The sequence below is a fragment of the Caloenas nicobarica genome, chromosome 7 (assembly GCF_036013445.1).
Source record: "Caloenas nicobarica isolate bCalNic1 chromosome 7, bCalNic1.hap1, whole genome shotgun sequence".
Classification (NCBI taxonomy): domain Eukaryota; kingdom Metazoa; phylum Chordata; class Aves; order Columbiformes; family Columbidae; genus Caloenas; species Caloenas nicobarica.
In genome coordinates this window covers 31329082-31344639 of record NC_088251.1, presented here as the reverse complement: position 1 = coordinate 31344639, position 15558 = coordinate 31329082, and the positions used below count along the sequence as shown (strand labels likewise).

The following is a 15558-nucleotide window of genomic DNA, read 5'->3' as shown; positions in this document are numbered from 1 at the left end:
CGGTGAAACAATCCCGAACCACCACACAAAACCACAGGCAAATAATTTCCTGCACCTTGCAGAAGTTTTTGATACTCTGTTAGTGCCTTTTGATTCCTGGCGCAGGCAGAAGATTCGAGGAAATTAAACTTGCAAGTCCTGCTGTGAGCAGCAGCATGGAGGAAGGCTGGTGCGCTGCCGATGTGCATCTCACTGGTGACTGCAGGAGCCCTTCCAGGCCTTCCACGTGGCCAGGACACTCGTGAGGTCTGTTTCCCACGGGAGCACTCTCCACGTCCCTGAGCTAATGACACTCGCAGGCCTATTTCCCTCACACTTCTAAGAACCAAATTTTTATTTGCATCGGTCAACGGGCTCACTAATTGTCAGGGCAGACTGGAGGACGTGGCCAGCTGGCCTCATGGCTTCGGGAGCCCGGTGTGATGCAGTGCCAAGGCCGCCCTGCAGCCTGCCAGGCCGGCGGGCACGGGCAGGCGCCATCTCGCCGGCGGAGCCCGGTGCCGGCCTGGGCCCCGTCACGGGCGCGGAGCGGGCGAAGGGGGAGGCCGGCGCGGCCCCGGGCCCGGCAGCAGGCGGCCGCCCGCTTGAGAACGGGCCCCTCGCCCGGCAGCCGCCCCCGCACAACCCGCGACCACGCGACGAGCCGCCGGCCCGGTAACGCGCGCGCGCGGCCCCCACGCGCCACGGGCGGGGCGGGGCCCAACGGTCGGGCGCGCGTGACGTCAGGGTGATCCGAGGGGCGCGGAGGGGCGTGGGCAGGCGGCACGCGCCCTTCCCGGGGCATGCGCGGCGGGGGCTGCGCGCGCCGGCCCTCCCACCGCGGGCGGGGCGGGGCGGGGCGGGGCCGGGCGGTACCTGAGGGCGCAGAGCGGCCCGAGCCGGGGACCGCGCCGGCTGCGCCTCAACCGCGGTGAGTGCGGCGGCGGGCGCGCCGCCTTCCCCTCGCTTTCCCTCCCCTTCCCCTCGCGGTGGCCCGCGCTGCTGGGGGTCCCCTTGCCGGTAGCGGGGGGGAAGCGGCTGTTGCCTCTGCCCTGCGCGGTCTTGCCGGCGGGGCTGGGGTCGCCGCCTCGGCCGGGGGGCGATGCTGCGGCATCAGCTGCCGCGCAGGCCGCGGGGGGCCGGGGAGGGCCGGGCGGGCGGGGCGGCCTCCTGTGTGTCGCTGCCGGGCGCAGCCTTCACCTCTGCGGCGGCCTGAATGTCAGCGGGGCCGAGCCACAGGTGCGGCCTCCGCGGCTGCCCGGGCGCTGGTGGCGGGGCCGGCCCGGCCCGCGGGGTCCGACGGGGCTGGCGCTGGGCTGAGTCAGCCGCGCTGCTCCGGGAGTGACCGGCAAGCCGGCACGGCAGGCCTGCGCCTCTGCCCGGCCCCGCTTTGGTGGCTTATGCGTCTTTTAATTGTCGGTTTGTTGAGACGCACCTCTGGGTATATTGGGACACAGCTGCTGGGGGCCCTGGTCACAGAGATCTCATTGTAGCTCCAAAGAAGCAGCAGCAAAAATACCCAGTACGTGGTTCAAAGACAACAGTTCAAATAGTAATGGTGGAATATCTGCTTCAGCCTATAATCTGTTCAGGTTTCACATGTAACAACAATGGAATGTTACGTTCATTATGATGTTTTTGCTTTAATGACACTAAGACTTTGCTTTCATCATCCAGAGCCCGCTGTTAACATCGTGTTCTGTCAAATGTACTTTGACACACAATGAAACGTGGGCAACTTCAGCCTTTAACTTTGAGTTGGAGGAAGCCGAGCTGTTTATCTTCAGTTAAAGAAAGCAAAACTGAATGGGAACTTTATGCTGTAGCAGAGCGTTAGTGGCCAGGCCAGGCAACAAATTCAGGTAAGGATTCTAGATCTGGTACTCTCTCTGGTGCATCGTATAAAGATGTTTAGCACTTTTCAGGGGAATTGGTTCAGCTTGTCGGACTGATGCTTTGTGTTTGTAGTAGGTTTGTTCCTGATGTTTGTGGGCTTTGAGTGTCATTTTGATGCAGAATAGATTTTTTTGGTATGGAGGTGTTAAAAGCGAAATGAAGTTGGATCTGAGATCTTGTTTTGTTATGTTCTTATGATTGAGAACCACTTTGAATATTCTCTGAAACTTTAAAGATATCTCATTTGGACTAGTTGAAAATACAAAACTCTTCATCGCATGAGTGCGAGGCAGTAAATATTTACATTTTGGTGAAACTGAGTGGAATTTGGCAGATATTTTCTCACGTATATAATGATCACATAATTCTGTGGGCCCATGTTGAATTTAATGCCTCCAAGCTGAAGAGGTGAATGCGTAACAAATGGAACATTAGTAATAACCAGCTACCTAAATGTTAACCAAGGATTTACATAAATATACAGCTTTCAGCAGAAAAAAAATGCTATAAAGTCCAAGTTTAATCTTTGCTCACGGTTAGTACTTATCATTATGTTTGGCCGGCAAAAACTGCCGACTATTGTCCTTAAATTGTGAAGACATTCAAACAGTAGAAATGTTTGGGGTTTAGAAGGTTTCTATATTCAATATTTTTGACCACTATAGCACTGTGTGTTTTTGAACTGAAGGAATAACATATATGAATATAGGAAAAATTGAATTGTAATGATCTCATTTAATGTTTTGTTATACTAATGAGTAATCCTGTTTAGTGGAACTGTTCATTTAAAAGCTCACTGGAGTAAAACCTATTTCTTTTGGACCTGATCATCCTTTAAGAGGGACTGGTTATTTGGAATAAACCAGTTACAAAGAAGTGTTGGTACTGGCTCTCTAGATAAAAAGCCATCAGTCTTCAGATGAACATTGCTTGCCTAAAATTGTTAGAAAGTACAGATCTCTGAAAATTGAAAAGAGATGAAAGAATAAAAGATTCTGCGACTGTAACAGTTGCAGCAGTGGTTCTGGTGATCTCTTTTAGCCACTATTTGGAAGTATAAGCAGCAGCACCGTCTTCTTAATTAGATGCTTTCAGGCAGGGTTAAATTCTGTGCCAACAGGGATACTAAGAAGATGGAAATACTAATGGTGCTTTAGATAATTAGTTTTAAAATTCTGTATTGTGTTTCATCTGAAGCAACAAGAAAAGCTTATGTGAATCTCTAGATACCTGAACACATATATGTTACAATAAAATCCCAACAGCATTAAAATAATTATTCCAAAGTTGAAGTTTAGCTAGTCAGTGTAGGTCTTTGCGTTTCTTCATACCTCTGGGACGCATACCCCAGCTCACGCTTAGACTTCTCTGTAATAGGTGCATTTTGGAAGACATTCTGAGAATATTGTTTCCTCCTTGATCAAAAGTAGCTTGATTTGCAGAGACCCAGACTTTGCTCACTAGCTATTGCCTATTCTAAAGGGAAGATTCAGCTGGAGCAGTTCTGCTGATAATATCCTATAGTAACTGAAGCTAGAAAGTCTTTTCAGGGTGGGGGCTGCTTATCCTTGGTCACATGGGGAACTGGTGTCCCGAGTTCTCAGTAAAATGCCTTTTTCGCTACAGATTGTTTGGATTTTCATGAGCACTTAGTCCGTCATGAGCTGAGGTAGTCTCCTGCAGAGTGCATTTTAACGGCTTTGATTGAAGCAGAAGTAGGGTTGATGTTGGCAAGGTTCTCGCTGCAAGGAGACTTGCCTTCTTAGCCAGAGGAAAATGGCTGATAAGGCTTTACTTTTATGTGCTGGTAAAACAAGTTATAGATCTGGAATAACCCTTAAATTGCAAACGATTTGTGGATTTATTTCCTGAAGCAAAAGAACTGTGCTTTCAACCTTATTAGCCCAGATGGCTTGTGACACACACAGCACAAGTGAAGTGTCAAGGGAGAACTGAATATCTGGGGTTCTCTTGACTCAACAATATGATGTGTACTTTGAGCTGGAGATTCAAGAATCTCTTCTAGACTGATACAGAGATTCTTACTGCAATGTGATTTGTATGGTTCTTCAACTCATGTTCATTTTGTGCATCATATTAAAGATAGGTTTTATTTAAATACATTTTTTTCTGATCTTATGATGACATTGTTACATAGACATGTTGATGAACATCATCTCAGTAAGGGAAACTTGCATAGGGGGAAACTTGGCAAGGCCAAAGCTACTGCTGTTAGTAGTAGGAGACTTGCAGAAAGGAGCAGAATCTCTCATTGTGCATAGCCTTGTCTATCAGTCAACAGAGTTAAAAAAAAAAGTTAATCCCTCTCTGTAAATCTTTCAGTCACGGAAGCTCTCTGAGGTGGTAGTTCATAAAAATAACACTTTACCATGACGAAATTTGAGATCTTGAGTAAACAAAACAAATGGTATGTATCAACTTCCTTTGAATTTAAGTAAAATATAAACATAGATGTAATTATGTAACTCTGTAAGTTTATGTGGGAGAAACTGATCCTGTGGACAAACTGTCATTAGTAGCTGAAGTTACATGTCAGTTTCTTTGAGGTTTTTTTGGTCAGTTGCAAATGAATGATGACATAACCAGTATCTGTGTCTTCTACACTGTAGAAAACTGGTCTTGGTGACTGTTTGTGTTCATGTATCAGAAAATCAGTAAGAAAATAGAAAATATGCTTTAAAATGCTTACAGAAGGCTGCCAGTTTGTGACTAAAACATGTTGATGTTTGTTATGCTGTGATGTATTTGCAAAGTTTTTTGATACTGGAATATTTTTAGGGAGTTTGGTTTTAGGTTTGGCAACTGATTTATAGCAATCGAATCACAGACAAAAGCTGTAGGTGTCCAGCACTAATGTAATGAAATTCTATAGTAAGAAATGGATACTTTGATGTGGTTCAAAGCTCTCATATGCCAGTATATGGCTGCAGTATTTTTGGTTAAGGGCGGATGTTGAAGAGAACTTAAACTTCAGAGAATATAAGTAATTCATTATCATCTTCAAAGCACACAGATATGAAACAAGCTGGTTGATATAACTGATGTGTTTGGTAGCAAGGAGAGCAGAAATCAGTAGCCAGTTCTTGCAATGTAGGGAGATTAGAAGTAGTTTTTCTCAGGAATCTGTGCAAGGCAATGGGATAACCTTTAAAAGAATTATTAGTAGGGCCCTGGAACTCCTTAATTGAGGCAGTCATGGATGGAGAAAGTTTGAGGGCTCCAGGACAGGTTGGACAAGATAATGGAAGAGAGGTCTGTGCAGGGTTCCTAGACCAACTACATCAAATTCAAGAAATCCTATGAATTGAAAATAGTTCAGTGTTGAGGAAGTCACATTCTATGCTTGCCCTGTTCATCCTGGCGCATTTTTTTTTTTTAAGGCTACAACAGGAAACAATGTGACTTTTTATTCATTGCTTTTAAGATAAGATTGACTGCTAGAACTGTATGGCTGAGCTGGAGAATTGAATCAAGACATTGAATTGCAATTATCCAAACCCAGAGAAATATTATGATTTATATAATATTTCAAGCTTATCCAGACTTCACTCTTTCTCTTTCATGAGAGAAGTTTTAAAGATTTTTTTTCTTTCTTTTTTTTTTTTTTTTGGTCAGTCCTTTCCTAGTCTCTTTTTTTCTTTTTTTGAAATTCCAGCAGTGGCTGAATTAGCAATAGGATTTTTTTTTTTTTTAATCTGTAGGAGTGGTTTGACATGTTCTTGTCTCAAGGTCATGATCATCTGGAAAAAACTAAACTATATTGAAATACCATTGGCAATATGTGGAGAAGAAATTCCTAGAATGATTTTCTTATCTTCCTTCTGCTTATTCTTGTCTAGTCTTGCTCAGATATCATCTGTGAACCTCCTCAGACTTTACTGAAAATATCTCTGTACCAGTGAGTCTATGAATTACATGCAGTCTCCTTGAATTATCTCTGCTTGTCATTCAGCTTAACCTATAACTAGAATTTTTACTCAGGCAGCAGTAGAAAGAATGAGCATGTGTGGCTGAAGGGTCAAAAAATAAGATCTTATTTGTGGTAAGGACAGCCTTGCTGCAGATTTAAACTAATGAGAAATCTTAATCTTAAGATACCTACATAAACTGTTCAGCAGTGGTTCATATGGGTAGTATTGTTTCTGTTGTTACTTATTATATGATAAATACAAAATGCATTGAACAATACATATTTGTACCACCGTAAGAGTGTTTTAGCTCAAGACAGCTCAGTGTTCTCATATGAGGAAGATGCACTGGATGACTAAACGAAGTAGCGGAGTAGGATAGACAAGGTGACAGTCTAAAAAGGGATATTTCCATTTGTAATCAGTTGTATTCAAAGTCTCATGTGGCTTCCAGCCTGCCTGTTCGTATCGGCAAGAAAATCCCGTTCCAGGTAGAGTGCATTGCTAAAGCAGCAGAAAACGGTAACTGGAAGCTGACTCTTTAGTTTGTTGCTGAAGCAATGGTGAAGTCAGTCTGTCCTAATAGAGTTAGAGACAGGAGTGGTGTGCTAGAATCATTTGGTGACAATAAATCGTTCTTAGGGAAAAAGGAGGCACCTCTAAGTGGAAATATTTCCCAGACAACAGCAGGTCATTCTGGCTTGTTTGCAGAATGACATTGCTTTTATGTCTGAACTCACAGACAGATTAATCTGTTTTGTAAGAATAAATTCAGAAATACTGAAATTACTTATGTGAAATGCTGTTGCTGAAGGAATAATACTATCAGCAAAAGCAGTGGCCTGTTTCTGCTATCAGTTGCTTTGCTGACACAATCACAAAATTTTTGAAAGGAAGGATTGAGATCCACCATTTCACTTCTAGAAAGCCTGGATTCTAGACTGTGGTGTTAGAGATTATTCAGTCAATCTTAACTACAGCATGAAATTTAATCTGCTTTTATGATATAAACAGTGTCAGCTTTAAAACTTTTCTGAAAGGCAGCTATCTATGTCAAATGGGAAAGGTCAGAGGTTTTTTTGAATATATATGTACATACATATATACATATACACAATTATGGATTATCTTCCAGGACAGCAATCTTGCCAAATACAAGCACATGTTAAGACAGCACAAGGGAGTAACCTAGATATAGATGTGCTTTATAGTCATAGTACTTTTGTGTGTGAGGGGAGAAATAATGTTTGAGTGATATGGTAGCTTAGTTCTTTTCTTCTCTGCAGCCATATGATTTTGTCTTTAGGCTGCAGAGCATTAGATCTGTAAGGCAGACAGCCTATGTCATTTCCTAGTTTGGTTTTTCTGTTTTTATTTTTTATCTTTGAAAATTTGATAACAATTTAAACTGAATAATGTCATCAAATAATTGAAGCGAATAAAGACTCTCTCTCTTCACCAATAAAGATTTTGAGAACAACAGATCTTCTGCAGCTTAAGAGCTGTTAAGCTACCCTGGTGAAGAAGCTTGGTCTGCATGACTTGTGCACTAAGGTTAAATCTGTGCAATTGGTTCTGTTCACAGAAAGCTGTTCCTTGTGTAATACAACAAATGAAGTAATCCACATAATTTAATTCCCTCTATCAGGAGTGTTCCTGCATTGGAGCTAGGTATATCCATCATGATTATGTAAATTGTTTCTGCTTCTGATTTATTATGGTGTGTCCTGCCTGCCTCTTACAGTGCTCTGGCAGCAGTTCTTGGGGTTCAACTGTTTGATATAGTGTGTTTGTCAGCTGCACCTTGTGTTGCTGGCTTTCCAGTGAAAGCCTTTCTGTGTTCTGGATCTTGTGTTTTGTAGAGTTGGTTATACAGGCAGTGCACAGTGTTTATATCTGCAGGTACGGACTTGACATCGCTAGGTCAGATTTAACAAGGCACGACTGCTACGTTTGGATGAGTGATTGGAACAGTGCATGAAAGCAAACTTAAGGAAAACCCAATGTCGGTCAGTGTCTGAGCCACCTTTAGTTCTTACTAAAGGCATTTTCCAGAACTTGGAAAAAGTCAGAGTAGACCTATGTTTTATCTCTGCTATGGCAAGAAGGCAATTCTCTTTTGAAGAAGGGAATCGATGACTTCCTCCAAGAGGATGCAGCAGATGATTGGCAGCTTCAGAGAGGAGTTGTGCCTCTGCAATGCGTTATTCTGATGGCTGGCTAACCTCTGTCCCTGAGAACAGTTAGGCGGTCGGCTCTAATGCAAAAAAGAGTAAGTGTCATAGTATTTCATGTCTTACCTGTGAATTAACTGTAATAATCTGTATTAACATGTAAGAGGAATGGGAAAGTGCACTGTTTCGAGTCTATTTCTTCCTTTTTGCAGGTCCTGATATTCTCTCCTACTGGGAGTAATATATCCTTACCCACAAGTATCTTCTTCCGTCTTCTTTTCTTTGTCCTGAAGCTGTTCCCTTTCTGCAGCTGGCTAAGCATCTGAACCTTGACTGCCTTCTTATAAGTCATGTAAGAATGACAAAAATCAGGGCAAATTTACCTGTTTCAGAAACCTTAGGAAAGATCTTACTTGTAGTTAAAATGTGAATGACATTTTTTTAAACAAAATCTTAGGTGTTTTATGATAACTCACATCCTGGTTTGCTTCACCCTTTTGGTAAGGTTTGATGTAAAAAATCAGGGTTTAAAATATATAGTCTTTATTTTACTAATATGCAAAGCACAAGTGGACAGACTGTTAGAAAGCACACATTTCTGGGCAGATAGCACTTAGCTCCCTCCCCCCGCCCCCCCCTTTTTTTTTCTTATTCCTTGAGGTGCCTGATAGTCAATGTAAATGTCATTAATGGCAACATGGCCCTAAGGGATGTGAATGGAGTTTTTGATTCTGGAATTATTCTGGTAGCTTTCTTCTGCAAAATAGAGCTGCATTTTCCTATTTCTTTTTCTCCAGTAAGTGCTTGTGTCCTCTAGTCTTACGAAGCATTAAGAAAACATTCTGATGAATAAGAACAGTGTTTTTAAAGATTGCAAAGAATGTCACATCTTTTTGCTGTATTGACTAAAGGTACTATTCAATGTTAAATACAGAAGCCCAGATCTCTTAGTGATGTCTGTCTTGTTCTCTCCTCTCTTTATCTTTATTCATTATCATGCTCTGCTTATATTCCTTGACCTAGTGCATTCTGACTGATGGTACGTAAAATTCAGCACAACAGCAGCTTGGATCACTGGTTTACTTGGTGGTTGATCAAACTTTGCAAGTGGGTAGAACATCAGCATACCTAAGTGTGAAAGAGGCAGAATAGAAAAAAAAGTTACGTCTAAGCTCTCTGAGATATGGGAACAGAATCTCACAACTTAGAAGAACAGAATTATTTTGGAGAAACAGAACAATAATCACTGAGTGTCTTGGAATTCCTTTATGACTACAGTACCCTCAAAAGGCAGATTGTCAAGGATGCCAGTGTTAATCATTGTGCAGTTTGGAATAGGAAATGGAGAGACACTAAAATTCATGGATGCCTTCATAAAGCATTGAGAATTGATTCAAGAACAGAACGGTTTCGGAGACCCTGAAGACAGAAGTAAGGAAGGCTTGGAGGATTTTACTGCAGAGCTGATAAATCTTACTGGATTTTGGAGTTAAGAGAAAGTGGGTTTTGGTGTGTTTGGTGGTTTTTTTGGTTTTTTTTGTTTGGTGTGTGTGTTTGTTTGTTTTTTTGACTGAACTGTAGCCAGTCTGTGCAGGCTAAATAACATAAAAGAATATGTGACAGTTGTAAATACCCAGAAACTCAGTCTCAGAGCCATCAGGATTTCTAGTTGTATTCTGATCCGATTTAATTAATACAACATGCACAGTTTTATCAGAATTCATCATCTTTAATACCTCAGGGCTTGTTCTGCTCAGAGCAGGTGTGCACTGTTAAGCTTCCATGCCCCTCTTAAAGCTTAAAATTGACTTTCAGGTGTGCTACCCATTTTGCAGTATTCCTACTACTTGCTGAATAAGCCTTTTTATGCATCTGTTTCAGTGGCCTCCCTGATTTTTTTTTTTCTCCCCTTATGTCATTCAATACCTCCATATGCTCGTGGAAATAAGATATTTTCATGTAACTGTCCTAATGCATTTTTAATTACATTTTTAAGAAAAATAGTTCTTATGTTTAAATTTCACCATGGATCAGTGGAGAAAAGGTCTGCACTCTGTGTCCTGAAGAGAAAAAGAAACACTATAAATAGAAGTTGTGGTGCTAAAACCCAGAGTGGTACAGAGGTTGTTTTTATGAGCCACACACAGTCGATGGAGTTGAAATACATGTGCAATTAGATTCACAAAGGCCATCTGGTCTATCTAGATTCAGCAGATGATAATTAGAAGTAAACTACAATTTTTTTCCAAATTGACTAGTTTGTATCTTTTCTGTGTGGAGGACATCTTAATTATGAAAACCAGTGGGAAGTTAAGTGCAGCTACTTTGAATCATGTCCATAGCACCTTGAAGAGCTGGTCTCGAGTCTCAGATTTCATCAGGCATCTCCTGATATGAGTGGTGCAGAAAACAGGATATAATTGTTACTTAAGGCAGTAGACTGTGCCTGCCTGAAGCCGTCTGCTCGCTGCCACTTGCTCTTCAGTTCCTAAGGGCAGGCGTCACTCATTCTCTGCGCTGCTTGGACAGCAGTTATTATAACAGTCCTTTGCCCAAATGTAATGCTGTGGCCAGGTAAGCTTTTAGTTAGAGGAGATAATTTAGGTTACCATTGGAGGAATGTTTTTACCTTCCTGTCCGTGCTGCTAGTGTACTAGAAATGTACTTTTGTTTTCTAGGAAATAGAATGAAGGTCCCTGGAAATTCTAGTACCATGGAGCTGGCAAGATAAATATGTATGAATGTTGGTTAACTGCTGCTTCAGATCACCTGTCACTGAGCCAAACAAGTAGATTAGATAGTATCTTAATTCTTAGACCCTCTGTGGAAGGCAAATAATAAGAGTATAAGGTCTGGCTTGGCAAACATGGTCATTAAACTTAATTGGCTTCAGTAACGTCCAGCATATGATGGCAGAAATAAGAATAATTCATTTATTCACAGAGCTTCATAGCAGTTGTTCTGTCAGTCTGCCCATAGCAAATACCAAAAAATTGACTGATTAATAATGTTTCCTGGTATATGGACAGTAATGGATGTAATGTTTCTGGGTAGGTAAGGAAGTTTGTGTACCGCTGTAGCTGCCAGCTTCTTGCAGACCTATGGGAAAGTACCTTTTTTGAAATCCAGAAGCAGCAAGGAGGTGGTGACCTTCATTTTCCAGCACAATCCTCTTCCACAAATATATGTTTGTCTTTACCTCAATACAAAAATTCTTCACACTGGGAAGTTACTCTAAGAAAAGCATTTTAAGTTAAATACTTAGTATTTCTGTTTAGGTCGTCTTAAAATTTAGAATAGTGAAACATACATCTGAAGCTGTTGGCATAGTGATAGTTGTGCACAATTGCTCGTCTGTCACCAGATATGTTTCATCTGGCAGCTGTTTATTCCACTTTGCTGTGGCAACAGGAGGAGAATTTGGTCCCTTTCATAGTAATCTGTTTGGAACTTTAAAATACTGTTAGCTCTCCGATGTCATGGGTCATAGGGATTGCAACGTCTTAAAGTGCCCAAACATTGAGATGTATGAACCTCGAGCTGTCTGCTGCTATAATATTTATTCCACAGCACATAGGATGGAGTCTCGAATGCAAAACTAAACTGTGCTGAGAAGGTAATATGTAGGAAAATGCCTTCCTGGTGTTGTTGAAACAGATGGTGAATGAAGTAAAAGTGAATGTTGTGTTTGCTAGTTGAAACTAACATTGAGGAATCTTCTTGAGGTGTAAATAATCCCACACAGAAAGCACAAAGGAGAGTGAGAATTAATACCCTTTTGCTTATCACCAGGATCTTGAATATCCTTGAAGGGAAGGATGTAGCAGCTTTTCAGTTCAGATTATACTTCAGAGCGGGTCTGTAAGTTTTAATTCCGTTTCCCTGGATCATTTTGTAAGACTAGGCTCTTTTTAATTAGCTTAATTCCCGATTAAGCTTGTGTGCACTAGATAATATATTTCCCAAGGCAAAGCATATAAGACTTGTTTGACCAAATGTCTGTTTTAAAAGTCCATAGGCTGCTGAAGTCTAAAAATACTTTGAATTTCTTCACAATACAGCAGAATATGACTTAAATTGTATCGAACTTGAGTTTTGTGGGATGCAGAAATCGTATCATAATTTGCAAGTACTGTGCTTCTTAATAAGGGAATTTCATTGTTAGTCTAATTTCTTGTAGTAAATACATGTCAAGATGAGCATGTTTAAGAGAACGTAATAAGAAAATTTCCCATTTTCCGGGAAAAGGAACATCTGCCAGGCATGATACTGTTAAGTTTTAGGATGTTTTTAAAATATATTTCAATGAAACAAATGCAACCTAGATTTAAAAATGTGATGCAGTAGTTAGTCATGTAGCGCATAAAACATAGACAAGTATTGCTTATCTTTTAATTTAATTGTCTGAAGTGTTTTAAGCAATCAGTACAGTTTTCTTGGGGATAATGTTTTGTCTTTCCCTAATTAAGGATAAATGAGCGAGCACCCTTTCTAGAGAACTGAAAGGTCTTCTTTTCAAGTTTAATTTGCAGCACTTCATGGAAGATTAAAGTAATCTAATTAAATGGCCTCATTTAAATTTTGCAGTCACCTAAGAGATGGTAGACAGATGTGAAAAGGGAATTGTCCGTAAAGCGTGAAAGTTAAATTGGCGGCTTAATCTAACTTTTTTAATTTAACTTTTTTTAATTTGGAAGATTTCTTTACGAGACTTGAGCCATTTTGCTATAGTTGGGATATCTTTTGATGGATCTGTAGTATGATACTGAAGCCTGGCAGTGTTCAAGAAGAGACTGGACGACACCCTCAGACACATGGTGTGAGCTGTGGGGTTGTCATATGCAGGGACAGGAGCTGGACTCAATGATCCTTGTGAGTCCCTTCCAACTCAGGACACTATGATAGTTGCTGTGGATGAATTCATCATGATATTAAAGGCCATTTGTTATGGATGAAGTTAAAAAAAGATGTACTTTATTGCTGTTGCTGTATATACTTGACATAATGTATGTTTGACATTTATATTAAAGCATAATGATTTTCTTCATTTGCAAAGTATACAGGTACACTGTAGGCAAGTTTTTTTTTTATATGGGTACAGAGACCTGAATGAGGTGCTGCGAATGCTTTTCATAGTAGATCATGTTGGTCATGGTGTTTTTGAGACAAGTCTAACATGAGACACCTAAATCCACATACAGACACATATTATACATAATGAGTTAAATGTTTTGCTGTTGCTGGGGAGGGGGAGAAATACTGGTGTGCTGCTTTATATGCCTGGGTGAGGGGTTATATGCCTGGGTGAGGGGCTATGTCCAAGAATTCACTCAGTATTTCAAAACTCAGGCCCACTGATGAACGGGGTGGGTGCCCTGGTGACAGAAGATACAGAGAAGGCAGAATTACTGAATGCCTTCTTTGTCTCTGTCTACTCTGCCGGAGGCTGTCCTGAGGAGCCCTGTACCCCTGAGGCCCCAGAGGAAGGCAGGGCAATGGAGGAGTTTGCCTTAGTTGATGAGGACTGGGTTAGGGACCAGTTAAGCAATCTGGACACCCATAAATCCATGGGTCCAGATGGGATGCACCCGCGGGTGCTGAGGGAGCTGGCTGAAGTCATTGCTGGACCGCTCTCCATCATCTTTGCCAAGTCTTGGGAAACGGGAGAGGTGCCTGAGGACTGGAGGAAAGCAAATGTCACTCCGGTCTTCAAAAAGGGCAAGAAGGAGGACCCGGGCAACTATAGACCGGTCAGCCTCACCTCCATCCCTGGGAAAGTGATGGAACACCTTATCCTTGGTGCCATCTTAAGACATATCAAGGATAAGAAGGTCATCAGGGACAGTCAACATGGCTTCACCAAGGGGAAGTCGTGTTTGACCAACCTCATAGCCTTTTATGAAGATGTAACAAGGTGGATTGACGATGGCAGAGCAGTGGATGTGGTCTACCTTGACTTCAGCAAAGCATTTGACACCGTCTCCCACAGCATCCTCACGGCTAAACTGAGGAAGTGTGGACTGGGTGATCGGGTAGTGAGGTGGACTGCAAACTGGCTGAAGGAGAGAAGCCAGAGAGTCGTGATCAATGGGGCAGAGTCTGGTTGGAGGCCTGTATCTAGTGGAGTGCCTCAAGGGTCAGTTCCAGGACCAGTATTAATCAATATATTAATCAGCGACTTGGATGAGGGAATTGAGTGTACTATCAGCAAGTTTGCTGATGACACCAAGCTGGGAGGAGTGGCTGACACACCAGAAGGCTGTGCTGCCATCCAGTGAGATCTGGATAGGCTAGAGAGTTGGGTGGGGAAAAATTTAATGAAATATAACAAGGGAAAATGTAGAGTCTTGCATCTGGGCAGGAACAACCCCAGGTTCCAGTGTGGGTTGGGGAATGACCTATTAGAGAGCAGTGTAGGGGAAAGGGACCTGGGGGTCCTGGTGGACAGCAGGATGACCATGAGCCAGCACTGTGCCCTTGTGGCCAAGAAGGCCAATGGCATCCTGGGGTGTATAAGAAGGGGGGTGGTTAGTAGGTCGAGAGAGGTTCTCCTTCCCCTCTACTCTGCCCTGGTGAGACCTCATCTGGAATATTGTGTCCAGTTCTGGGCCCCTCAGTTCCAGAAGGACAGGGAACTGCTGGAGAGAGTCCAGTGCAGGGCCACAAAGATGATTAAGGGAGTGGAGCATCTCCCTTATGAGGAAAGGCTGAGGGAGCTGGGTCTCTTTAGCTTGGAGAAGAGGAGACTGAGGGGTGACCTCATTAATGTTTATAAATATATAAAGGGTGGGTGTCACGAGGATGGAGCCAGGCTCTTCTCGGTGACAACCAACAGTAAGACAAGGGGTAATGGGTTCAAGCTGGAACACAAGAGGTTCCACTTAAATTTGAGAAGAAACTTCTTCTCAGTGAGGGTGACGGAACACTGGAACAGGCTGCCCAGGGAGGTTGTGGATTCTCCTTCTCTGGAGACATTCAAAACCCGCCTGGACGCCTTCCTGTGTAACCTCACCTAGGTGTTCCTGCTCTGGCAGGCAGATTGGACTAGATGATCTTTCGAGGTCCCTTCCAATCCCTAACATTCTGTGATTCTGTGATTCTGTTTCTAAATGGAAGTGCCCTTTACCAGTTGTAGGATGTGGATTGTGATATTTTCACTATGTTAAGAGCCATGTCTCTGAGCATGTTTCTCTTTTTAATGTAGATCTGCTTTCAGAAGTACAGCTCTGGGGCATCCTATTGATTTACAAAATCCTAAGGGTTGTTCAGTTAACACGAATGGCACTTTGATTTTATCTTTAAGTGTTTCTTAGTGAGGTCTTTCAGCCTGCAGAGTGACTCACTTTAAGGTAGTGCTTGCTGTGGTTACACAAGGTATTTTCTGTACCTTGATTAAGTATAGTGTTACTTATTGTGTGTTAATTCTCATCATGATTGCCACAGTTTAAAAATGTTCTTTCTTTTTTTTTTCAGTCCTGCCAGCTGTGTGTAGGTCTGTGAAATGAGAAACACAGATTATAGTTTCAGGGAATAACATACGAACGACAGAAATTCTGTGTCTTTACACCATCGTAAAACCA

At 42.2% G+C, this 15558-nt stretch overlaps 1 protein-coding gene across 5 annotated transcripts in view; it reads left to right on the top strand.

Annotated features, from left to right (window-relative positions):
* Window positions 1-836: 836 nt before the first annotated feature.
* CCSER2 (coiled-coil serine rich protein 2) overlaps window positions 837-15558 on the top strand; it is a 73365-nt gene continuing 58643 nt past the window's right edge. For 4 of the 5 annotated variants that reach the window (XM_065639073.1, XM_065639071.1, XM_065639075.1 and 1 more), the window contains exons 1-2: window positions 837-910; window positions 1657-1841. The gene's annotated coding sequence lies outside the window, so the exon portion shown is untranslated. The remainder of the gene's footprint in view (window positions 911-1656; window positions 1842-15558) is intronic. The other variant, XM_065639072.1, reaches the window with a different exon arrangement.